The sequence below is a fragment of the Spea bombifrons genome, chromosome 2, assembly GCF_027358695.1.
Source record: "Spea bombifrons isolate aSpeBom1 chromosome 2, aSpeBom1.2.pri, whole genome shotgun sequence".
Lineage (NCBI taxonomy): Eukaryota > Metazoa > Chordata > Amphibia > Anura > Pelobatidae > Spea > Spea bombifrons.
Genome location: NC_071088.1, coordinates 142,628,333 through 142,645,832, shown reverse-complemented (window position 1 = coordinate 142,645,832; position 17,500 = coordinate 142,628,333). Strand labels below are relative to the sequence as shown.

The 17,500-nt window shown below is 49.7% G+C and overlaps 46 non-coding genes and 4 pseudogenes across 46 annotated transcripts in view; all 50 read left to right on the top strand.

Annotated features, from left to right (window-relative positions):
• Window positions 1–263: 263 nt before the first annotated feature.
• On the top strand, window positions 264–382 carry LOC128476247 (5S ribosomal RNA). The gene has a single exon (XR_008347265.1). It is a non-coding gene; the product is annotated as a 5S ribosomal RNA (ribosomal RNA).
• A 213-nt stretch (window positions 383–595) lies between these two features.
• Window positions 596–714, top strand: LOC128477596 (5S ribosomal RNA). The gene has a single exon (XR_008348559.1). It is a non-coding gene; the product is annotated as a 5S ribosomal RNA (ribosomal RNA).
• Window positions 715–933: 219 nt separating this feature from the next.
• Window positions 934–1,052, top strand: LOC128476246 (5S ribosomal RNA). The gene has a single exon (XR_008347264.1). It is a non-coding gene; the product is annotated as a 5S ribosomal RNA (ribosomal RNA).
• Window positions 1,053–1,273: 221 nt separating this feature from the next.
• Window positions 1,274–1,392, top strand: LOC128476783 (5S ribosomal RNA). Its single transcript, XR_008347779.1, has one exon. It is a non-coding gene; the product is annotated as a 5S ribosomal RNA (ribosomal RNA).
• A 266-nt stretch (window positions 1,393–1,658) lies between these two features.
• On the top strand, window positions 1,659–1,767 carry LOC128479953 (uncharacterized; annotated as a pseudogene).
• A 216-nt stretch (window positions 1,768–1,983) lies between these two features.
• LOC128477481 (5S ribosomal RNA) lies at window positions 1,984–2,102 on the top strand. The gene has a single exon (XR_008348451.1). It is a non-coding gene; the product is annotated as a 5S ribosomal RNA (ribosomal RNA).
• A 260-nt stretch (window positions 2,103–2,362) lies between these two features.
• Window positions 2,363–2,481, top strand: LOC128479036 (5S ribosomal RNA). The gene has a single exon (XR_008349928.1). It is a non-coding gene; the product is annotated as a 5S ribosomal RNA (ribosomal RNA).
• Window positions 2,482–2,603: 122 nt separating this feature from the next.
• On the top strand, window positions 2,604–2,722 carry LOC128477603 (5S ribosomal RNA). Its single transcript, XR_008348565.1, has one exon. It is a non-coding gene; the product is annotated as a 5S ribosomal RNA (ribosomal RNA).
• Window positions 2,723–2,958: 236 nt separating this feature from the next.
• LOC128479530 (5S ribosomal RNA) lies at window positions 2,959–3,077 on the top strand. The gene has a single exon (XR_008350400.1). It is a non-coding gene; the product is annotated as a 5S ribosomal RNA (ribosomal RNA).
• Window positions 3,078–3,310: 233 nt separating this feature from the next.
• Window positions 3,311–3,429, top strand: LOC128477863 (5S ribosomal RNA). Its single transcript, XR_008348814.1, has one exon. It is a non-coding gene; the product is annotated as a 5S ribosomal RNA (ribosomal RNA).
• A 246-nt stretch (window positions 3,430–3,675) lies between these two features.
• On the top strand, window positions 3,676–3,794 carry LOC128476834 (5S ribosomal RNA). The gene has a single exon (XR_008347828.1). It is a non-coding gene; the product is annotated as a 5S ribosomal RNA (ribosomal RNA).
• Window positions 3,795–4,018: 224 nt separating this feature from the next.
• LOC128477764 (5S ribosomal RNA) lies at window positions 4,019–4,137 on the top strand. Its single transcript, XR_008348720.1, has one exon. It is a non-coding gene; the product is annotated as a 5S ribosomal RNA (ribosomal RNA).
• Window positions 4,138–4,398: 261 nt separating this feature from the next.
• Window positions 4,399–4,517, top strand: LOC128476982 (5S ribosomal RNA). The gene has a single exon (XR_008347972.1). It is a non-coding gene; the product is annotated as a 5S ribosomal RNA (ribosomal RNA).
• A 254-nt stretch (window positions 4,518–4,771) lies between these two features.
• Window positions 4,772–4,890, top strand: LOC128479177 (5S ribosomal RNA). The gene has a single exon (XR_008350062.1). It is a non-coding gene; the product is annotated as a 5S ribosomal RNA (ribosomal RNA).
• Window positions 4,891–5,105: 215 nt separating this feature from the next.
• Window positions 5,106–5,224, top strand: LOC128477783 (5S ribosomal RNA). The gene has a single exon (XR_008348739.1). It is a non-coding gene; the product is annotated as a 5S ribosomal RNA (ribosomal RNA).
• A 264-nt stretch (window positions 5,225–5,488) lies between these two features.
• LOC128477164 (5S ribosomal RNA) lies at window positions 5,489–5,607 on the top strand. Its single transcript, XR_008348146.1, has one exon. It is a non-coding gene; the product is annotated as a 5S ribosomal RNA (ribosomal RNA).
• A 231-nt stretch (window positions 5,608–5,838) lies between these two features.
• Window positions 5,839–5,957, top strand: LOC128477682 (5S ribosomal RNA). Its single transcript, XR_008348644.1, has one exon. It is a non-coding gene; the product is annotated as a 5S ribosomal RNA (ribosomal RNA).
• Window positions 5,958–6,163: 206 nt separating this feature from the next.
• On the top strand, window positions 6,164–6,282 carry LOC128476873 (5S ribosomal RNA). The gene has a single exon (XR_008347866.1). It is a non-coding gene; the product is annotated as a 5S ribosomal RNA (ribosomal RNA).
• Window positions 6,283–6,510: 228 nt separating this feature from the next.
• LOC128477004 (5S ribosomal RNA) lies at window positions 6,511–6,629 on the top strand. Its single transcript, XR_008347994.1, has one exon. It is a non-coding gene; the product is annotated as a 5S ribosomal RNA (ribosomal RNA).
• Window positions 6,630–6,847: 218 nt separating this feature from the next.
• LOC128477026 (5S ribosomal RNA) lies at window positions 6,848–6,966 on the top strand. Its single transcript, XR_008348016.1, has one exon. It is a non-coding gene; the product is annotated as a 5S ribosomal RNA (ribosomal RNA).
• Window positions 6,967–7,196: 230 nt separating this feature from the next.
• LOC128476782 (5S ribosomal RNA) lies at window positions 7,197–7,315 on the top strand. The gene has a single exon (XR_008347778.1). It is a non-coding gene; the product is annotated as a 5S ribosomal RNA (ribosomal RNA).
• Window positions 7,316–7,563: 248 nt separating this feature from the next.
• LOC128479952 (uncharacterized) lies at window positions 7,564–7,672 on the top strand (annotated as a pseudogene).
• A 234-nt stretch (window positions 7,673–7,906) lies between these two features.
• On the top strand, window positions 7,907–8,025 carry LOC128477480 (5S ribosomal RNA). The gene has a single exon (XR_008348450.1). It is a non-coding gene; the product is annotated as a 5S ribosomal RNA (ribosomal RNA).
• A 248-nt stretch (window positions 8,026–8,273) lies between these two features.
• On the top strand, window positions 8,274–8,392 carry LOC128479035 (5S ribosomal RNA). The gene has a single exon (XR_008349927.1). It is a non-coding gene; the product is annotated as a 5S ribosomal RNA (ribosomal RNA).
• Window positions 8,393–8,514: 122 nt separating this feature from the next.
• Window positions 8,515–8,633, top strand: LOC128477602 (5S ribosomal RNA). Its single transcript, XR_008348564.1, has one exon. It is a non-coding gene; the product is annotated as a 5S ribosomal RNA (ribosomal RNA).
• A 236-nt stretch (window positions 8,634–8,869) lies between these two features.
• LOC128478858 (5S ribosomal RNA) lies at window positions 8,870–8,988 on the top strand. The gene has a single exon (XR_008349758.1). It is a non-coding gene; the product is annotated as a 5S ribosomal RNA (ribosomal RNA).
• A 207-nt stretch (window positions 8,989–9,195) lies between these two features.
• Window positions 9,196–9,314, top strand: LOC128478948 (5S ribosomal RNA). The gene has a single exon (XR_008349844.1). It is a non-coding gene; the product is annotated as a 5S ribosomal RNA (ribosomal RNA).
• Window positions 9,315–9,560: 246 nt separating this feature from the next.
• Window positions 9,561–9,679, top strand: LOC128476413 (5S ribosomal RNA). The gene has a single exon (XR_008347425.1). It is a non-coding gene; the product is annotated as a 5S ribosomal RNA (ribosomal RNA).
• Window positions 9,680–9,933: 254 nt separating this feature from the next.
• Window positions 9,934–10,052, top strand: LOC128477706 (5S ribosomal RNA). Its single transcript, XR_008348666.1, has one exon. It is a non-coding gene; the product is annotated as a 5S ribosomal RNA (ribosomal RNA).
• A 227-nt stretch (window positions 10,053–10,279) lies between these two features.
• On the top strand, window positions 10,280–10,398 carry LOC128476245 (5S ribosomal RNA). The gene has a single exon (XR_008347263.1). It is a non-coding gene; the product is annotated as a 5S ribosomal RNA (ribosomal RNA).
• Window positions 10,399–10,643: 245 nt separating this feature from the next.
• LOC128478260 (5S ribosomal RNA) lies at window positions 10,644–10,762 on the top strand. Its single transcript, XR_008349189.1, has one exon. It is a non-coding gene; the product is annotated as a 5S ribosomal RNA (ribosomal RNA).
• Window positions 10,763–10,998: 236 nt separating this feature from the next.
• LOC128476999 (5S ribosomal RNA) lies at window positions 10,999–11,117 on the top strand. Its single transcript, XR_008347989.1, has one exon. It is a non-coding gene; the product is annotated as a 5S ribosomal RNA (ribosomal RNA).
• Window positions 11,118–11,359: 242 nt separating this feature from the next.
• Window positions 11,360–11,478, top strand: LOC128478224 (5S ribosomal RNA). The gene has a single exon (XR_008349155.1). It is a non-coding gene; the product is annotated as a 5S ribosomal RNA (ribosomal RNA).
• A 257-nt stretch (window positions 11,479–11,735) lies between these two features.
• On the top strand, window positions 11,736–11,854 carry LOC128476244 (5S ribosomal RNA). Its single transcript, XR_008347262.1, has one exon. It is a non-coding gene; the product is annotated as a 5S ribosomal RNA (ribosomal RNA).
• A 216-nt stretch (window positions 11,855–12,070) lies between these two features.
• On the top strand, window positions 12,071–12,189 carry LOC128477728 (5S ribosomal RNA). The gene has a single exon (XR_008348687.1). It is a non-coding gene; the product is annotated as a 5S ribosomal RNA (ribosomal RNA).
• A 215-nt stretch (window positions 12,190–12,404) lies between these two features.
• On the top strand, window positions 12,405–12,523 carry LOC128477727 (5S ribosomal RNA). The gene has a single exon (XR_008348686.1). It is a non-coding gene; the product is annotated as a 5S ribosomal RNA (ribosomal RNA).
• Window positions 12,524–12,765: 242 nt separating this feature from the next.
• On the top strand, window positions 12,766–12,884 carry LOC128477289 (5S ribosomal RNA). The gene has a single exon (XR_008348269.1). It is a non-coding gene; the product is annotated as a 5S ribosomal RNA (ribosomal RNA).
• Window positions 12,885–13,163: 279 nt separating this feature from the next.
• Window positions 13,164–13,282, top strand: LOC128478223 (5S ribosomal RNA). Its single transcript, XR_008349154.1, has one exon. It is a non-coding gene; the product is annotated as a 5S ribosomal RNA (ribosomal RNA).
• A 242-nt stretch (window positions 13,283–13,524) lies between these two features.
• On the top strand, window positions 13,525–13,643 carry LOC128478544 (5S ribosomal RNA). The gene has a single exon (XR_008349456.1). It is a non-coding gene; the product is annotated as a 5S ribosomal RNA (ribosomal RNA).
• Window positions 13,644–13,889: 246 nt separating this feature from the next.
• Window positions 13,890–14,008, top strand: LOC128476243 (5S ribosomal RNA). Its single transcript, XR_008347261.1, has one exon. It is a non-coding gene; the product is annotated as a 5S ribosomal RNA (ribosomal RNA).
• A 219-nt stretch (window positions 14,009–14,227) lies between these two features.
• On the top strand, window positions 14,228–14,336 carry LOC128480408 (uncharacterized; annotated as a pseudogene).
• Window positions 14,337–14,560: 224 nt separating this feature from the next.
• LOC128477725 (5S ribosomal RNA) lies at window positions 14,561–14,679 on the top strand. The gene has a single exon (XR_008348684.1). It is a non-coding gene; the product is annotated as a 5S ribosomal RNA (ribosomal RNA).
• A 284-nt stretch (window positions 14,680–14,963) lies between these two features.
• LOC128479951 (uncharacterized) lies at window positions 14,964–15,072 on the top strand (annotated as a pseudogene).
• A 210-nt stretch (window positions 15,073–15,282) lies between these two features.
• LOC128478751 (5S ribosomal RNA) lies at window positions 15,283–15,401 on the top strand. Its single transcript, XR_008349655.1, has one exon. It is a non-coding gene; the product is annotated as a 5S ribosomal RNA (ribosomal RNA).
• Window positions 15,402–15,685: 284 nt separating this feature from the next.
• On the top strand, window positions 15,686–15,804 carry LOC128477821 (5S ribosomal RNA). The gene has a single exon (XR_008348774.1). It is a non-coding gene; the product is annotated as a 5S ribosomal RNA (ribosomal RNA).
• A 236-nt stretch (window positions 15,805–16,040) lies between these two features.
• On the top strand, window positions 16,041–16,159 carry LOC128478445 (5S ribosomal RNA). The gene has a single exon (XR_008349363.1). It is a non-coding gene; the product is annotated as a 5S ribosomal RNA (ribosomal RNA).
• Window positions 16,160–16,414: 255 nt separating this feature from the next.
• On the top strand, window positions 16,415–16,533 carry LOC128477017 (5S ribosomal RNA). The gene has a single exon (XR_008348007.1). It is a non-coding gene; the product is annotated as a 5S ribosomal RNA (ribosomal RNA).
• Window positions 16,534–16,764: 231 nt separating this feature from the next.
• LOC128478803 (5S ribosomal RNA) lies at window positions 16,765–16,883 on the top strand. Its single transcript, XR_008349704.1, has one exon. It is a non-coding gene; the product is annotated as a 5S ribosomal RNA (ribosomal RNA).
• Window positions 16,884–17,099: 216 nt separating this feature from the next.
• LOC128479498 (5S ribosomal RNA) lies at window positions 17,100–17,218 on the top strand. Its single transcript, XR_008350370.1, has one exon. It is a non-coding gene; the product is annotated as a 5S ribosomal RNA (ribosomal RNA).
• A 224-nt stretch (window positions 17,219–17,442) lies between these two features.
• LOC128479215 (5S ribosomal RNA) overlaps window positions 17,443–17,500 on the top strand; it is a 119-nt gene continuing 61 nt past the window's right edge. The window contains exon 1 of the ribosomal RNA XR_008350099.1: window positions 17,443–17,500. This exon is cut by the window's right edge and continues 61 nt beyond it. This is a non-coding gene — a ribosomal RNA (5S ribosomal RNA).

Genomic DNA, 17,500 nt, shown 5'->3' with positions numbered 1-17,500 from the left:
TTTCTTTTCTCACAGTCCGGGGAGAGCTTTTTGCCATGTGTTTCTTGCTCATCATCAAAGCTTTAAACCCTTATTTGAACCTTCTCACCTTCTCTGTCCTGTCCCAGGGCTTATAATTCTTTCTGTCTGACGACAAGCAGCAGCAGCAGCAGCAGCAGCAGCAGAAGCAGAAGCAGAAGCAGAAGCAGAAGCAGAAGCAGAAGCAGAAGCAGAAGCAGAAGCAGCAGCAACAGAATAAGAGAAGTAAAATAAAAAACTTTCACACCTGCGGCCATACCACCCTGAAAGCGCCCGATCTCGTCTGATCTCGGAAGCTAAGCAGGGTTGGGCCTGGTTAGTACCTGGATGGGAGACCGCCTGGGAATACCAGGTGTTGTAGGCTTTTTCTTTTCTCACAGTCCGGGGAGAGCTTTTTGCCATGTGTTTCTTGCTCATCATCAAAGCTTTAAACCCTTATTTGAACCTTCTCACCTTCTCTGTCCTGTCCCAGGGCTTATAATTCTTTCTGTCTGACGACAAGCAGCAGCAGCAGCAGCAGCAGCAGCAGCAGCAGCAGCAGCAACAGAATAAGAGAAGTAAAATAAAAAACTTTCACACCTGCGGCCATACCACCCTGAAAGCGCCCGATCTCGTCTGATCTCGGAAGCTAAGCAGGGTTGGGCCTGGTTAGTACCTGGATGGGAGACCGCATGGGAATAACAGGTGTTGTAGGCTTTTTCTTTTCTCACAGTCCGGGGAGAGCTTTTTGCCATGTGTTTCTTGCTCATCATCAAAGCTTTAAACCCTTATTTGAACCTTCTCACCTTCTCTGTCCTGTCCCAGGGCTTATAATTCTTTTTGTCTGACGACAAGCAGCAGCAGCAGCAGCAGCAGCAGCAGCAGCAGCAGCAGCAGCAGCAACAGAATAAGAGAAGTAAAATAAAAAACTTTCACACCTGCGGCCATACCACCCTGAAAGCGCCCGATCTCGTCTGATCTCGGAAGCTAAGCAGGGTTGGGCCTGGTTAGTACCTGGATGGGAGACCGCCTGGGAATACCAGGTGTTGTAGGCTTTTAATTTTTTCTCACAGTCCGGGGAGAGCTTTTTGCCATGTGTTTCTTGCTCATCATCAAAGCTTTAAACCCTTATTTGAACCTTCTCACCTTCTCTGTCCTGTCCCAGGGCTTATAATTCTTTCTGTCTGACGACAAGCAGCAGCAGCAGCAGCAGCAGCAGCAGCAGCAGCAGCAGCAGCAGCAACAGAATAGGAAAAGTAAAATAAAGAGCTTTCACACCTGCGGCCATACCTCCCTGAAAGCGCCCGATCTCGTCTGATCTCGGAAGCTAAGCAGGGTTGGGCCTGGTTAGTACCTGGATGGGAGACCGCCTGGGAATACCAGGTGTTGTAGGCTTTTAATTTTTTCTCACAGTCCGGGGAGAGCTTTTTGCCATGTGTTTCTTGCTCATCATCAAAGCTTTAAACCCTTATTTGAACCTTCTCACCTTCTCTGTCCTGTCCCAGGGCTTATAATTCTTTCTGTCTGACGACAAGCAGCAGCAGCAGCAGCAGCAGCAGCAGCAGCAGCAGCAGCAGCAGCAGCAGCAGCAGCAGCAGCAGCAGCAGCAGCAGCAGCAGCAGCAGCAACAGAATAAGAGAAGTAAAATAAAAAACTTTCACACCTGCGGCCATACCACCCTGAAAGCGCCTGATCTCGGAAGCTAAGCAGGGTTGGGCCTGGTTAGTACCTGGATGGGAGACCGCCTGGGAATACCAGGTGTTGTAGGCTTTTTCTTTTCTCACAGTCCGGGGAGAGCTTTTTGCCATGTGTTTCTTGCTCATCATCAAAGCTTTAAACCCTTATTTGAACCTTCTCACCTTCTCTGTCCTGTCCCAGGGCTTATAATTCTTTCTGTCTGACGACAAGCAGCAGCAGCAGCAGCAGCAGCAGCAGCAGCAGCAGCAGCAGCAGCAGAATAAGAGAAGTAAAATAAAAAACTTTCACACCTGCGGCCATACCACCCTGAAAGCGCCCGATCTCGTCTGATCTCGGAAGCTAAGCAGGGTTGGGCCTGGTTAGTACCTGGATGGGAGACCGCCTGAGAATACCAGGTGTTGTAGGCTTTTAATTTTTTCTCACAGTCCGGGGAGAGCTTTTTGCCATGTGTTTCTTGCTCATCATCAAAGCTTTAAACCCTTATTTGAACCTTCTCACCTTCTCTGTCCTGTCCCAGGGCTTATAATTCTTTTTGTCTGACGACAAGCAGCAGCAGCAGCAGCAGCAGCAGCAGCAGCAGCAGCAGCAGCAGCAGCAGCAGCAGCAGCAGCAGCAGCAGCAGCAGCAGCAGCAACAGAATAAGAGAAGTAAAATAAAAAATTTTCACACCTGAGGCCATACCACCCTGAAAGCGCCCGATCTCGTCTGATCTCGGAAGCTAAGCAGGGTTGGGCCTGGTTAGTACCTGGATGGGAGACTGCCTGGGAATACCAGGTGTTGTAGGCTTTTAATTTTTTCTCACAGTCCGGGGAGAGCTTTTTGCCATGTGTTTCTTGCTCATCATCAAAGCTTTAAACCCTTATTTGCAGCAGCAACAGAATAAGAGAAGTAGAATAAAAAACTTTCACACCTGCGGCCATACCACCCTGAAAGCGCCCGATCTCGTCTGATCTTGGAAGCTAAGCAGGGTTGGGCCTGGTTAGTACCTGGATGGGAGACCCCCTGGGAATACCAGGTGTTGTAGGCTTTTAATTTTTTCTCACAGTCCGGGGAGAGCTTTTTGCCATGTGTTTCTTGCTCATCATCAAAGCTTTAAACCCTTATTTGAACCTTCTCACCTTCTCTGTCCTGTCCCAGGGCTTATAATTCTTTTTGTCTGACGACAAGCAGCAGCAGCAGCAGCAGCAGCAGCAGCAGCAGCAGCAGCAGCAGCAGCAGCAGCAGCAGCAACAGAATAAGAGAAGTAAAATAAAAAACTTTCACACCTGCTGCCATATCACCCTGAAAGCGCCCGATCTCGTTTGATCTTGGAAGCTAAGCAGGGTTGGGCCTGGTTAGTACCTGGATGGCAGACCGCCTGGGAATACCAGGTGTTGTAGGCTTTTAATTTTTTCTCACAGTCCGGGGAGAGCTTTTTGCCATGTGTTTCTTGCTCATCATCAAAGCTTTAAACCCTTATTTGAACCTTCTCACCTTCTCTGTCCTGTCCCAGGGCTTATAATTCTTTCTGTCTGACGACAAGCAGCAGCAGCAGCAGCAGCAGCAGCAGCAGCAGCAGCAGCAGCAGCAGCAGCAGCAGCAACAGAATAAGAGAAGTAAAATAAAAAACTTTCACACCTGCGGCCATACCACCCTGAAAGCGCCCGATCTCGTCTGATCTCGGAAGCTAAGCCGGGTTGGGCCTGGTTAGTACCTGGATGGGAGACCGCCTGGGAATACCAGGTGTTGTAGGCTTTTTCTTTTCTCACAGTCCGGGGAGAGCTTTTTGCCATGTGTTTCTTGCTCATCATCAAAGCTTTAAACCCTTATTTGAACCTTCTCACCTTCTCTGTCCTGTCCCAGGGCTTATAATTCTTTCTGTCTGACGACAAGCAGCAGCAGCAGCAGCAGCAGCAGCAGCAGCAGCAGCAGCAGCAGCAGCAGCAGCAGCAGCAGCAGCAGCAGCAGCAGAATAAGAGAAGTAAAATAAAAAACTTTCACACCTGCGGCCATACCACCCTGAAAGCGCCCGATCTCATCTGATCTCGGAAGCTAAGCAGGGTTGGGCCTGTTTAGTACCTGGATGGGAGACCGCCTGGGAATACCAGGTGTTGTAGGCTTTTAATTTTTTCTCACAGTCCGGGGAGAGCTTTTTGCCATGTGTTTCTTGCTCATCATCAAAGCTTTAAACCCTTATTTGAACCTTCTCACCTTCTCTGTCCTGTCCCAGGGCTTATAATTCTTTCTGTCTGACGACAAGCAGCAGCAGCAGCAGCAGCAGCAGCAGCAGCAGCAGCAGCAGCAGCAGCAACAGAATAAGAAAAGTAAAATAAAGATCTTTCACACCTGCAGCCATACCTCCCTGAAAGCGCCTGATCTCGTCTGATCTCGGAAGCTAAGCAGGGTTGGGCCTGGTTAGTACCTGGATGGGAGACCGCCTGGGAATACCAGGTGTTGTAGGCTTTTTCTTTTCTCACAGTCCGGGGAGAGCTTTTTGCCATGTGTTTCTTGCTCATCATCAAAGCTTTAAACCCTTATTTGAACCTTCTCACCTTCTCTGTCCTGTCCCAGGGCTTATAATTCTTTTTGTCTGACGACAAGCAGCAGCAGCAGCAGCAGCAGCAGCAGCAGCAGCAGCAGCAGCAGCAGCAGCAGCAGCAGCAGCAGCAGCAGCAGCAGCAGCAGCAGCAACAGAATAAGAGAAGTAAAATAAAAAACTTTCACACCTGCGGCCATACCACCTTGAAAGCGCCCGATCTCGTCTGATCTCGGAAGCTAAGCAGGGTTGGGCCTGGTTAGTACCTGGATGGGAGACCGCCTGGGAATACCAGGTGTTGTAGGCTTTTAATTTTTTCTCACAGTCCGGGGAGAGCTTTTTGCCATGTGTTTCTTGCTCAGCATCAAAGCTTTAAACCCTTATTTGAACCTTCTCACCTTCTCTGTCCTGTCCCAGGGCTTATAATTCTTTTTGTCTGACGACAAGCAGCAGCAGCAGCAGCAGCAGCAGCAGCAGCAGCAGCAGCAGCAGCAGCAGCAGCAGCAGCAGCAGCAGCAGCAGCAGCAACAGAATAAGAGAAGTAAAATAAAAAACTTTCACACCTGTGGCCATACCACCCTGAAAGCGCCCGATCTTGTCTGATCTCGGAAGCTAAGCAGGGTTGGGCCTGGTTAGTACCTGGATGGCAGACCGCCTGGGAATACCAGGTGTTGTAGGCTTTTAATTTTTTCTCACAGTCCGGGGAGAGCTTTTTGCCATGTGTTTCTTGCTCATCATCAAAGCTTTAAACCCTTATTTGAACCTTCTCACCTTCTCTGTCCTGTCCCAGGGCTTATAATTCTTTCTGTCTGACGACAAGCAGCAGCAGCAGCAGCAGCAGCAGCAGCAGCAGCAGCAGCAACAGAATAAGAAAAGTAAAATAAAGAGCTTTCACACCTGCAGCCATACCACCCTGAAAGCGCCCGATCTCGTCTGATCTCGGAAGCTAAGCAGGGTTGGGCCTGGTTAGTACCTGGATGGGAGACCGCCTGGGAATACCAGGTGTTGTAAGCTTTTTCTTTTCTCACAGTCCGGGGAGAGCTTTTTGCCATGTGTTTCTTGCTCATCATCAAAGCTTTAAACCCTTATTTGAACCTTCTCACCTTCTCTGTCCTGTCCCAGGGCTTATAATTCTTTCTGTCTGACGACAAGCAGCAGCAGCAGCAGCAGCAGCAGCAGCAGCAGCAGCAGCAGCAGCAGCAGCAGCAGCAGCAGCAGCAGCAGCAGCAGCAGCAGCAGCAGCAACAGAATAAGAGAAGTAAAATAAAAAACTTTCACACCTGCGGCCATACCACCCTGAAAGCGCCCGATCTCGTCTGATCTCGGAAGCTAAGCAGGGTTGGGCCTGGTTAGTACCTGGATGGGAGACCGCCTGGGAATACCAGGTGTTGTAGTCTTTTTCTTTTCTCACAGTCCGGGGAGAGCTTTTTGCCATGTGTTTCTTGCTCATCATCAAAGCTTTAAACCCTTATTTGAACCTTCTCACCTTCTCTGTGCAGTCCCAGGGCTTATAATTCTTTCTGTCTGACGACAAGCAGCAGCAGCAGCAGCAGCAGCAGCAGCAGCAGCAGCAGCAGCAGCAGCAGCAGCAGCAGCAGAATAAGAGAAGTAAAATAAAAAACTTTCACACCTGCGGCCATACCACCCTGAAAGCGCCCGATCTCGTCTGATTTCGGAAGCTAAGCAGGGTTGGGCCTGGTTAGTACCTGGATGGGAGACCGCCTGGGAATACCAGGTGTTGTAGGCTTTTAATTTTTTCTCACAGTCCGGGGAGAGCTTTTTGCCATGTGTTTCTTGCTCATCATCAAAGCTTTAAACCCTTATTTGAACCTTCTCACCTTCTCTGTCCTGTCCCAGGGCTTATAATTCTTTCTGTCTGACGACAAGCAGCAGCAGCAGCAGCAGCAGCAGCAGCAGCAACAGAATAAGAAAAGTAAAATAAAGAGCTTTCACACCTGCAGCCATACCTCCCTGAAAGCGCCCGATCTCGTCTGATCTCGGAAGCTAAGCAGGGTTGGGCCTGGTTAGTACCTGGATGGGAGACCGCCTGGGAATACCAGGTGTTGTAGGCTTTTTCTTTTCTCACAGTCCGGGGAGAGCTTTTTGCCATGTGTTTCTTGCTCATCATCAAAGCTTTAAACCCTTATTTGAACCTTCTCACCTTCTCTGTCCTGTCCCAGGGCTTATAATTCTTTTTGTCTGACGACAAGCAGCAGCAGCAGCAGCAGCAGCAGCAGCAGCAGCAGCAGCAGCAGCAGCAGCAGCAACAGAATAAGAGAAGTAAAATAAAAAACTTTCACACCTGCGGCCATACCACCCTGAAAGCGCCCGATCTCGTCTGATCTCGGAAGCTAAGCAGGGTTGGGCCTGGTTAGTACCTGGATGGCAGACCGCCTGGGAATACCAGGTGCTGTAGGCTTTTAATTTTTTCTCACAGTCCGGGGAGAGCTTTTTGCCATGTGTTTCTTGCTCATCATCAAAGCTTTAAACCCTTATTTGAACCTTCTCACCTTCTCTGTCCTGTCCCAGGGCTTATAATTCTTTCTGTCTGACGACAAGCAGCAGCAGCAGCAGCAGCAGCAGCAGCAGCAGCAGCAGCAGCAGCAGAATAAGAGAAGTAAAATAAAAAACTTTCACACCTGCGGCTATACCACCCTGAAAGCGCCCGATCTCGTCTGATCTCGGAAGCTAAGCAGGGTTGGGCCTGGTTAGTACCTGGATGGGAGACCGCCTGGGAATACCAGGTGTTGTAGGCTTTTAATTTTTTCTCACAGTCCGGGGAGAGCTTTTTGCCATGTGTTTCTTGCTCATCATCAAAGCTTTAAACCCTTATTTGAACCTTCTCACCTTCTCTGTCCTGTCCCAGGGCTTATAATTCTTTCTGTCTGACGACAAGCAGCAGCAGCAGCAGCAGCAGCAGCAGCAGCAGCAGCAGCAGCAGCAGCAGCAGCAACAGAATAGGAAAAGTAAAATAAAGAGCTTTCACACCTGCGGCCATACCTCCCTGAAAGCGCCCGATCTCGTCTGATCTCGGAAGCTAAGCAGGGTTGGGCCTGGTTAGTACCTGGATGGGAGACCGCCTGGGAATACCAGGTGTTGTAGGCTTTTAATTTTTTCTCACAGTCCGGGGAGAGCTTTTTGCCATGTGTTTCTTGCTCATCATCAAAGCTTTAAACCCTTATTTGAACCTTCTCACCTTCTCTGTCCTGTCCCAGGGCTTATAATTCTTTCTGTCTGACGACAAGCAGCAGCAGCAGCAGCAGCAGCAGCAGCAGCAGCAGCAGCAGCAGCAGCAGCAGCAGCAGCAGCAGCAGCAGCAACAGAATAAGAGAAGTAAAATAAAAAACTTTCACACCTGCGGCCATACCACCCTGAAAGCGCCTGATCTCGGAAGCTAAGCAGGGTTGGGCCTGGTTAGTACCTGGATGGGAGACCGCCTGGGAATACCAGGTGTTGTAGGCTTTTTCTTTTCTCACAGTCCGGGGAGAGCTTTTTGCCATGTGTTTCTTGCTCATCATCAAAGCTTTAAACCCTTATTTGAACCTTCTCACCTTCTCTGTCCTGTCCCAGGGCTTATAATTCTTTCTGTCTGACGACAAGCAGCAGCAGCAGCAGCAGCAGCAGCAGCAGCAGCAGCAGCAGCAGCAGCAGCAGCAGCAGCAGCAGAATAAGAGAAGTAAAATAAAAAACTTTCACACCTGCGGCCATACCACCCTGAAAGCGCCCGATCTCGTCTGATCTCGGAAGCTAAGCAGGGTTGGGCCTGGTTAGTACCTGGATGGGAGACCGCCTGAGAATACCAGGTGTTGTAGGCTTTTAATTTTTTCTCACAGTCCGGGGAGAGCTTTTTGCCATGTGTTTCTTGCTCATCATCAAAGCTTTAAACCCTTATTTGAACCTTCTCACCTTCTCTGTCCTGTCCCAGGGCTTATAATTCTTTTTGTCTGACGACAAGCAGCAGCAGCAGCAGCAGCAGCAGCAGCAGCAGCAGCAGCAGCAGCAGCAGCAGCAGCAGCAGCAGCAGCAGCAACAGAATAAGAGAAGTAAAATAAAAAATTTTCACACCTGAGGCCATACCACCCTGAAAGCGCCCGATCTCGTCTGATCTCGGAAGCTAAGCAGGGTTGGGCCTGGTTAGTACCTGGATGGGAGACTGCCTGGGAATACCAGGTGTTGTAGGCTTTTAATTTTTTCTCACAGTCCGGGGAGAGCTTTTTGCCATGTGTTTCTTGCTCATCATCAAAGCTTTAAACCCTTATTTGCAGCAGCAACAGAATAAGAGAAGTAGAATAAAAAACTTTCACACCTGCGGCCATACCACCCTGAAAGCGCCCGATCTCGTCTGATCTTGGAAGCTAAGCAGGGTTGGGCCTGGTTAGTACCTGGATGGGAGACCCCCTGGGAATACCAGGTGTTGTAGGCTTTTAATTTTTTCTCACAGTCCGGGGAGAGCTTTTTGCCATGTGTTTCTTGCTCATCATCAAAGCTTTAAACCCTTATTTGAACCTTCTCACCTTCTCTGTCCTGTCCCAGGGCTTATAATTCTTTCTGTCTGACGACAAGCAGCAGCAGCAGCAGCAGCAGCAGCAGCAGCAGCAGCAGCAGCAGCAGCAGCAGCAGCAGCAGAAGAATAAGAGAAGTAAAATAAAAACCTTTCACACCTGCGGCCATACCACCCTGAAAGCGCCCGATCTCGTCTGATCTCGGAAGCTAAGCAGTGTTGGGCCTGGTTAGTACCTGGATGGGAGACTGCCTGGGAATACCAGGTGTTGTAGGCTTTTTCTTTTCTCACAGTCCGGGGAGAGCTTTTTGCCATGTGTTTCTTGCTCATCATCAAAGCTTTAAACCCTTATTTGAACCTTCTCACCTTCTCTGTCCTGTCCCAGGGCTTATAATTCTTTCTGTCTGACGACAAGCAGCAGCAGCAGCAGCAGCAGCAGCAGCAGCAGCAGCAGAATAAGAGAAGTAAAATAAAAAACATTCACACATGCGGCCATACCACCCTGAAAGCGCCCGATCTCGTCTGATCTCGGAAGCTAAGCAGGTTTGGGCCTGGTTAGTACCTGGATGGGAGACCGCCTGGGAATACCAGGTGTTGTAGGCTTTTTCTTTTCTCACAGTCCGGGGAGAGCTTTTTGCCATGTGTTTCTTGCTCATCATCAAAGCTTTAAACCCTTATTTGAACCTTCTCACCTTCTCTGTCCTGTCCCAGGGCTTATAATTATTTCTGTCTGACGACAAGCAGCAGCAGCAGCAGCAGCAGCAGCAGCAGCAGCAGCAGCAGCAGCAGCAGCAGCAGCAGCAGCAGCAGCAGCAGCAGAATAAGAGAAGTAAAATAAAAAACTTTCACACCTGCGGCCATACCACCCTGAAAGCGCCCGATCTCATCTGATCTCGGAAGCTAAGCAGGGTTGGGCCTGGTTAGTACCTGGATGGGAGACCGCCTGGGAATACCAGGTGTTGTAGGCTTTTAATTTTTTCTCACAGTCCGGGGAGAGCTTTTTGCCATGTGTTTCTTGCTCATCATCAAAGCTTTAAACCCTTATTTGAACCTTCTCACCTTCTCTGTCCTGTCCCAGGGCTTATAATTCTTTTTGTCTGACGACAAGCAGCAGCAGCAGCAGCAGCAGCAGCAGCAGCAGCAGCAGCAGCAGCAGCAGCAGCAGCAGCAGCAGCAGCAGCAGCAGCAGCAGAATAAGAGAAGTAAAATAAAAAACTTTCACACCTGCGGCCATACCACCCTGAAAGCGCCCGATCTCGTCTGATCTCGGAAGCTAAGCAAGGTTGGGCCTGGTTAGTACCTGGATGGGAGACCGCCTGGGAATACCAGGTGTTGTAGGCTTTTAATTTTTTCTCACAGTCCGGGGAGAGCTTTTTGCCATGTGTTTCTTGCTCATCATCAAAGCTTTAAACCCTTATTTGAACCTTCTCACCTTCTCTGTCCTGTCCCAGGGCTTATAATTCTTTTTGTCTGACGACAAGCAGCAGCAGCAGCAGCAGCAGCAGCAGCAGCAGCAGCAGCAGCAGCAGCAGCAACAGAATAAGAGAAGTAAAATAAAAAACTTTCACACCTGCGGCCATACCACCCTGAAAGCGCCCGATCTCGTCTGATCTCGGAAGCTAAGCAGGGTTGGGCCTGGTTAGTACCTGGATGGGAGACCGCCTGGGAATACCAGGTGTTGTAGGCTTTTAATTTTTTCTCACAGTCCGGGGAGAGCTTTTTGCCATGTGTTTCTTGCTCATCATCAAAGCTTTAAACCCTTATTTGAACCTTCTCACCTTCTCTGTCCTGTCCCAGGGCTTATAATTCTTTCTGTCTGACGACAAGCAGCAGCAGCAGCAGCAGCAGCAGCAGCAGCAGCAGCAGCAGCAGCAGCAGCAGCAGCAGCAGCAGCAGCAGCAGAATAAGAGAAGTAAAATAAAAAACTTTCACACATGTGGCCATACCACCCTGAAAGCGCCCGATCTCGTCTGATCTCGGAAGCTAAGCAGGGTTGGGCCTGGTTAGTACCTGGATGGGAGACCGCCTGGGAATACCAGGTGTTGTAGGCTTTTAATTTTTTCTCACAGTCCGGGGAGAGCTTTTTGCCATGTGTTTCTTGCTCATCATCAAAGCTTTAAACCCTTATTTGAACCTTCTCACCTTCTCTGTCCTGTCCCAGGGCTTATAATTCTTTTTGTCTGACGACAAGCAGCAGCAGCAGCAGCAGCAGCAGCAGCAGCAGCAGCAGCAGCAGCAGCAGCAGCAGCAGCAACAGAATAAGAGAAGTAAAATGAAAAACTTTCACACCTGCGGCCATACCACCCTGAAAGCGCCCGATCTCGTCTGATCTCGGAAGCTAAGCAGGGTTGGGCCTGGTTAGTACCAGGATGGGAGTCCGCCTGGGAATACCAGGTGTTGTAGGCTTTTAATTTTTTCTCACAGTCCGGGGAGAGCTTTTTGCCATGTGTTTCTTGCTCATCATCAAAGCTTTAAACCCTTATTTGAACCTTCTCACCTTCTCTGTCCTGTCCCAGGGCTTATAATTCTTTTTGTCTGACGACAAGCAGCAGCAGCAGCAGCAGCAGCAGCAGCAGCAGCAGCAGCAGCAGCAGCAGCAGCAGCAGCAGCAGCAACAGAATAAGAGAAGTAAAATAAAAAACTTTCACACCTGCGGCCATACCACCCTGAAAGCGCCCGATCTCGTTTGATCTCGGAAGCTAAGCAGGGTTGGGCCTGGTTAGTACCTGGATGGCAGACCGCCTGGGAATACCAGGTGTTGTAGGCTTTTAATTTTTTCTCACAGTCCGGGGAGAGCTTTTTGCCATGTGTTTCTTGCTCATCATCAAAGCTTTAAACCCTTATTTGAACCTTCTCACCTTCTCTGTCCTGTCCCAGGGCTTATAATTCTTTCTGTCTGACGACAAGCAGCAGCAGCAGCAGCAGCAGCAGCAGCAGCAGCAGAAGCAGAAGAAGCAGAAGCAGAAGCAGAAGCAGCAGAAGCAGCAGCAACAGAATAAGAGAAGTAAAATAAAAAACTTTCACACCTGCGGCCATACCACCCTGAAAGCGCCCGATCTCGTCTGATCTCGGAAGCTAAGCAGGGTTGGGCCTGGTTAGTACCTGGATGGGAGACCGCCTGGGAATACCAGGTGTTGTAGGCTTTTTCTTTTCTCACAGTCCGGGGAGAGCTTTTTGCCATGTGTTTCTTGCTCATCATCAAAGCTTTAAACCCTTATTTGAACCTTCTCACCTTCTCTGTCCTGTCCCAGGGCTTATAATTCTTTCTGTCTGACGACAAGCAGCAGCAGCAGCAGCAGCAGCAGCAGCAGCAGCAGCAACAGCAACAGAATAAGAGAAGTAAAATAAAAAACTTTCACACCTGCGGCCATACCACCATGAAAGCGCCCGATCTCGTCTGATCTCGGAAGCTAAGCAGGGTTGGGCCTGGTTAGTACCTGGATGGGAGACCGCCTGGGAATACCAGGTGTTGTAGGCTTTTAATTTTTTCTCACAGTCCGGGGAGAGCTTTTTGCCATGTGTTTCTTGCTCATCATCAAAGCTTTAAACCCTTATTTGAACCTTCTCACCTTCTCTGTCCTGTCCCAGGGCTTATAATTCTTTTTGTCTGACGACAAGCAGCAGCAGCAGCAGCAGCAGCAGCAGCAGCAGCAGCAGCAACAGAATAAGAGAAGTAAAATAAAAAACTTACACACCTGCGGCCATACCACCATGAAAGCGCCCGATCTCGTCTGATCTCGGAAGCTAAGCAGGGTTGGGCCTGGTTAGTACCTGGATGGGAGACCGCCTGGGAATACCAGGTGTTGTAGGCTTTTAATTTTTTCTCACAGTCCGGGGAGAGCTTTTTGCCATGTGTTTCTTGCTCATCATCAAAGCTTTAAACCCTTGTTTGAACCTTCTCACCTTCTCTGTCCTGTCCCAGGGCTTATAATTCTTTCTGTCTGACGACAAGCAGCAGCAGCAGCAGCAGCAGCAGCAGCAGCAGCAGCAGCAGCAGCAGCAGCAGCAGCAGCAGCAGCAACAGAATAAGAAAAGTAAAATAAAGAGCTTTCACACCTGCGGCCATACCACCCTGAAAGCGCCCGATCTCATCTGATCTCGGAAGCTAAGCCGGGTTGGGCCTGGTTAGTACCTGGATGGGAGACCGCCTGGGAATACCAGGTGTTGTAGGCTTTTTCTTTTCTCACAGTCCGGGGAGAGCTTTTTGCCATGTGTTTCTTGCTCATCATCAAAGCTTTAAACCCTTATTTGAACCTTCTCACCTTCTCTGTCCTGTCCCAGGGCTTATAATTCTTTTTGTCTGACGACAAGCAGCAGCAGCAGCAGCAGCAGCAGCAGCAGCAGCAGCAGCAGCAGCAGCAGCAGCAGCAGCAGCAGCAGCAGCAGCAGCAGCAGCAGCAGCAGCAGCAGCAGCAGCAACAGAATAAGAGAAGTAAAATAAAAAACTTTCACACCTGCGGCCATACCACCCTGAAAGCGCCCGATCTCGTTTGATCTCGGAAGCTAAGCAGGGTTGGGCCTGGTTAGTACCTGGATGGCAGACCGCCTGGGAATACCAGGTGTTGTAGGCTTTTAATTTTTTCTCACAGTCCGGGGAGAGCTTTTTGCCATGTGTTTCTTGCTCATCATCAAAGCTTTAAACCCTTATTTGAACCTTCTCACCTTCTCTGTCCTGTCCCAGGGCTTATAATTCTTTCTGTCTGACGACAAGCAGCAGCAGCAGCAGCAGCAGCAGCAGCAGCAGCAGCAGCAGCAGCAGCAGCAGCAGCAGCAGCAGCAACAGAATAAGAAAAGTAAAATAAAGAGTTTTCACACCTGCGGCCATAACACCCTGAAAGTGCCCGATCTCATCTGATCTCGGAAACTAAGCAGGGTTGGGCCTGGTTAGTACCTGGATGGGAGACCGCCTGGGAATACCAGGTGTTGTAGGCTTTTTCTTTTCTCACAGTCCGGGGAGAGCTTTTTGCCATGTGTTTCTTGCTCATCATCAAAGCTTTAAACCCTTATTTGAACCTTCTCACCTTCTCTGTCCTGTCCCAGGGCTTATAATTCTTTCTGTCTGACGACAAGCAGCAGCAGCAGCAGCAGCAGCAGCAGCAGCAGCAGAAGCAGAAGCAGAAGCAGAAGCAGCAGAAGCAGCAGCAACAGAATAAGAGAAGTAAAATAAAAAACTTTCACACCTGCGGCCATACCACCCTGAAAGCGCCCGATCTCGTCTGATCTCGGAAGCTAAGCAGGGTTGGGCCTGGTTAGTACCTGGATGGGAGACCGCCTGGGAATACCAGGTGTTGTAGGCTTTTTCTTTTCTCACAGTCCGGGGAGAGCTTTTTGCCATGTGTTTCTTGCTCATCATCAAAGCTTTAAACCCTTATTTGAACCTTCTCACCTTCTCTGTCCTGTCCCAGGGCTTATAATTCTTTCTGTCTGACGACAAGCAGCAGCAGCAGCAGCAGCAGCAGCAGCAGCAGCAGCAGCAACAGCAACAGAATAAGAGAAGTAAAATAAAAAACTTTCACACCTGCGGCCATACCACCATGAAAGCGCCTGATCTCGGAAGCTAAGCAGGGTTGGGCCTGGTTAGTACCTGGATGGGAGACCGCCTGGGAATACCAGGTGTTGTAGGCTTTTAATTTTTTCTCACAGTCCGGGGAGAGCTTTTTGCCATGTGTTTCTTGCTCATCATCAAAGCTTTAAACCCTTATTTGAACCTTCTCACCTTCTCTGTCCTGTCCCAGGGCTTATAATTCTTTTTGTCTGACGACAAGCAGCAGCAGCAGCAGCAGCAGCAGCAGCAGCAGCAGCAGCAGCAGCAGCAACAGAATAAGAGAAGTAAAATAAAAAACTTTCACACCTGCGGCCATACCACCATGAAAGCGCCCGATCTCGTCTGATCTCGGAAGCTAAGCAGGGTTGGGCCTGGTTAGTACCTGGATGGGAGACCGCCTGGGAATACCAGGTGTTGTAGGCTTTTAATTTTTTCTCACAGTCCGGGGAGAGCTTTTTGCCATGTGTTTCTTGCTCATCATCAAAGCTTTAAACCCTTGTTTGAACCTTCTCACCTTCTCTGTCCTGTCCCAGGGCTTATAATTCTTTCTGTCTGACGACAAGCAGCAGCAGCAGCAGCAGCAGCAGCAGCAGCAGCAGCAGCAGCAGCAGCAGCAGCAGCAGCAGCAGCAGCAGCAGCAGCAGCAGCAGCAGCAGCAGCAGCAGCAGCAGCAACAGAATAAGAGAAGTAAAATAAAGAGCTTTCACACCTGCGGCCATACCACCCTGAAAGCGCCTGATCTCGGAAGCTAAGCAGGGTTGGGCCTGGTTAGTACCTGGATGGGAGACCGCCTGGGAATACCAGGTGTTGTAGGCTTTTTCTTTTCTCACAGTCCGGGGAGAGCTTTTTGCCATGTGTTTCTTGCTCATCATCAAAGCTTTAAACCCTTATTTGAACCTTCTCACCTTCTCTGTCCTGTCCCAGGGCTTATAATTCTTTTTGTCTGACGACAAGCAGCAGCAGCAGCAGCAGCAGCAGCAGCAGCAGCAGCAACAGAATAAGAGAAGTAAAATAAAAAACTTTCACACCTGCGGCCATACCACCCTGAAAGCGCCCGATCTCGTCTGATCTCGGAAGCTAAGCAGGGTTGGGCCTGGTTAGTACCTGGATCGGAGACCGCCTGGGAATACCAGGTGTTGTAGGCTTTTAATTTTTTCTCACAGTCCGGGGAGAGCTTTTTGCCATGTGTTTCTTGCTCATCATCAAAGCTTTAAACCCTTATTTGAACCTTCTCACCTTCTCTGTCCTGTCCCAGGGCTTATAATTCTTTTTGTCTGACGACAAGCAGCAGCAGCAGCAGCAGCAGCAACAGCAGCAGCAGCAGCAGCAGCAGCAGCAGCAGCAGCAGCAGCAGCAGCAGCAGCAGCAGCAGCAGCAGCAGCAGCAGCAGCAGCAACAGAATAAGAGAAGTAAAATAAATAACTTTCACACCTGCGGCCATACCACCCTGAAAGCGCCCGATCTCGTCTGATCTCGGAAGCTAAGCAGGGTTGGGCCTGGTTAGTACCTGGATGGCAGACCGCCTGGGAATACCAGGTGTTGTAGGCTTTTAATTTTTTCTCACAGTCCGGGGAGAGCTTTTTGCCATGTGTTTCTTGCTCATCATCAAAGCTTTAAACCCTTATTTGAACCTTCTCACCTTCTCTGTCCTGTCCCAGGGCTTATAATTCTTTTTGTCTGACGACAAGCAGCAGCAGCAGCAGCAGCAGCAGCAGCAGCAGCAGCAGCAGCAGCAGCAGCAGCAGCAGCAACAGAATAAGAAAAGTAAAATAAAGAGCTTTCACACCTGCGGCCATACCACCCTGAAAGCGCCCGATCTTGTCTGATCTCGGAAGCTAAGCAGGGTTGGGCCTGGTTAGTACCTGGATGGGAGACCGCCTGGGAATGCCAGGTGTTGTAGGCTTTTTCTTTTCTCACAGTCCAGGGAGAGCTTTTTGCCATGTGTTTCTTGCTCATCATCAAAGCTTTAAACCCTTATTTGAACCTTCTCACCTTCTCTGTCCTGTCCCAGGGCTTATAATTCTTTCTGTCTGACGACAAGCAGCAGCAGCAGCAGCAGCAGCAGCAGCAGCAGCAGCAGCAGCAGCAGCAGCAGCAGCAGCAGCAGCAGCAACAGCAACAGCAACAGAATAAGAGAAGTAAAATAAAAAACTTTCACACCTGCGGCCATACCACCCTGAAAGCGCCCGATCTCGTCTGATCTCGGAAGCTAAGCAGGGTTGGGCCTGGTTAGTACCTGAATGGGAGACCGCCTGGGAATACCAGGTGTTGTAGGCTTTTTCTTTTCTCACAGTCCGGGGAGTGCTTTTTGCCATGTGTTTCTTGCTCATCATCAAAGCTTTAAACCCTTATTTGAACCTTCTCACCTTCTCTGTCCTGTCCCAGGGCTTATAATTCTTTCTGTCTGACGACAAGCAGCAGCAGCAGCAGCAGCAGCAGCAGCAGCAGCAGCAGCAGCAGCAGCAGCAGCAGCAGCAGAATAAGAGAAGTAAAATAAAAAACTTTCACACCTGCGGCCGTACCACCCTGAAAGCGCCCGATCTCGTCTGATCTCGGAAGCTAAGCAGGCTTGGGCCTGGTTAGTACCGGGATGGGAGACCGCCTGGGAATACCAGGTGTTGTAGGCTTTTAATTTTTTCTCACAGTCCGGGGAGAGCTTTTTGCCATGTTTCTTGCTCATCATCAAAGCTTTAAACCCTTATTTGAACCATCTCACCTTCTCTGTCCTGTCCCAGGGCTTATAATTCTTTTTGTCTGACGACAAGCAGCAGCAGCAGCAGCAGCAGCAGCAGCAGCAGCAGCAGCAGCAACAGAATAAGAGAAGTAAAATAAAAAACTTTCACACCTGTGGCCATACCACCCTGAAAGCGCCCGATCTCGTCTGATTTCGGAAGCTAAGCAGGGTTTGGCCTGGTTAGTACCTGGATGGGAGACTGCCTGGGAATACCAGGTGTTGTAGGCTTTTAATTTTTTCTCACAGTCCGGGGAGAGCTTTTTGCCATGTGTTTCTTGCTCATCATCAAAGCTTTAAACCCTTATTTGAACCTTCTCACCTTCTCTGTCCTGTCCCAGGGCTTATAATTCTTTCTGTCTGACGACAAGCAGCAGCAGCAGCAGCAGCAGCAGCAGCAGCAGCAGCAGCAGCAGCAGCAGCAGAATAAGAAAAGTAAAATAAAGTGCTTTCACACCTGTGGCCATACCACCCTGAAAGCACCCAATCTCGTCTGATCTCGGAAGCTAAGCA